General features: G+C 45.9%; 1 pseudogene; it reads left to right on the top strand.

The window, feature by feature from the left end:
- The first annotated feature begins 1,484 nt into the window (after positions 1 to 1,484).
- The window catches only part of LOC119577274, a 1,725-nt pseudogene continuing 1,264 nt past the window's right edge, over positions 1,485 to 1,945 (top strand).

Raw genomic sequence — 1,945 nt, 5'->3', positions numbered from 1 at the left:
AGATTGGGTGTCTGGATTTAGAATGGAAAAAGAATTTGACCGGGAGAGGGAGGGAGTAAAGTGGGATAAGGAAGAGATACGGGGGAAAGATGTAGAAACAACTTGGGTGGGAGGGGGAGAAGTAGATAGGGCATCCCCTATAAAGTACTTTATGGATATAAACCACACTAGTACATGTGCATGGATGTGCAGAGCAGTTTGATCGATTATGACCATGTTGGGCACAAAGAGGTCATTGGTCTTTTAACGTGAACGGGGGGGGGAGTAGATATTATTGGTCAGGGAGGAGATTCCGCCAATGTTAACATAAAAGGGGGAAGCCTACGAAATGTAATCTCTGGCATATTGGGGTGGCTTACGACGGCGTCAGGGGGGGGGGGCATTGTAATCATACTGTATTATGATCACGAGGCAGGCGAGTAAGTCTTCTCTACAATCGACTAATCCTTGTAGACAGGACAGTTAGTCGGGGAGATGGAGACCGGTGCAAATATTGGGGATGATTTTGGACAAGAACGGGTTTGCCAGTGAAAAAGTAGGGTTGATAATGCTATAGTTTTGGGATTCGGATGTAACTGTGACATCGGGGCAGCTGCGGAAGGAAATGCCTACTTATATTTGGAAGAAATTACTGTAAGAGATGTGTTTTCAGAGTAAGGGGGGGGGGGGGGTACGAAAAATCCACCCATTTGGCAGGGCTAAACAAAGTACTGGAGTAGAGGAAGTAGAGGATGTTGGGAGAGGAGAATGTTTCCTGGAGATTGAGTATTGACCTGGACGGTTGATATGGACTGGACTGATGTGATAGTAGGCTTTGGGGGGATGGTATTTTGCAGTTTTTCAGAGTCGTGGTCAAAGGGGGAAGCCTGTGATCGGAGAAGCGGGAAAATTTAAATCAGTGGGGCTACTTGATAGAAGGGTATGCTTCAATACCCTGTTATGGTACAATGTCTTCATTACTGGCCATTTTTATGCCTAGGTTATTTGGGGAGAGAAATAATCCCCCTTCTTGAAGGGCAAGGGCTAGACAACTAAACAGGAGGACTATCACAAAGTCAGCCTTTCAACATGGCTCTCACACCTTAGGAAATGGATAGTAGGAGAGGTTGGAGTAGAGAGGAGAAAAAAAAAGGGGAAGAGTAAAAGACCGTGCAAAATTAGTCGAGTTGAGGGCTGAGGCCCCAGGCAGAGGCCCAAAGGGAGAGGCCCAAGGCAGAGGTTTATCGCCAATATTGGGTCCCAGTCTCCACCTCCTAAGCCCCCTCCTAACAGCAACACCGGGCATATGATGTGTGTGTGTGTGTGTGTGGGGGGGGGGGGGGCTCGCTTGTGTGCCAATAAGGGTGGGGCTACTATAATGTTTTTATAGGAGCTGCCCTGCCTACAAGATTGAATTTGAGGTAACTGTTCTCAGATTTAAAACTTGCCTCACTTTACGCGAGGCCAACAGGAAGCACATCGATGAGGTTTCTCTCCTGCTCCCTATGCTGTTTCTCTACCCTCCCATTCTGCCCCAAGATATTGCTGCATCTCCCCCAGTATCTCTTCCTTCTGCTCCTTACTGGCCCCTCCCACTCCCAGGAAAAATCTTTGCTATTCTAGAGTCACTCCAAACTCTACTTCCTTAGTACCTACCCTTCCTCCTCGCTCACCCATTGCATCAGACAATACAAAGTTCCCCTATCTTCTTGCATCTCTCCTACACCTCACTCTTCCCTTGCTCCTCAATGTTTCCTCTTAAGAAAACCTTTTCTCTCATACCTCCCCAACTAACTCTTTTCAAAACTATTGAAATTTTCCAACTTCTAATCAACCTGAAACTTTATTTATTGATAAATTTCAGCTGCTTTAAACTAAGGTCTGACGCATTTCAAAATACAAAGCCCTAAGTTACATTCTAAATAAAAAGCGTTGTGTGGAAAGGGCAAAAAATTTTGTTAACGGG

The sequence above is a fragment of the Penaeus monodon genome, chromosome 9 (genome assembly GCF_015228065.2).
Source record: "Penaeus monodon isolate SGIC_2016 chromosome 9, NSTDA_Pmon_1, whole genome shotgun sequence".
NCBI classification, from domain to species: domain Eukaryota; kingdom Metazoa; phylum Arthropoda; class Malacostraca; order Decapoda; family Penaeidae; genus Penaeus; species Penaeus monodon.
The sequence above is the reverse complement of the archived record's forward strand: the minus strand, read 5'-3'. Positions and strand labels throughout refer to the sequence as shown.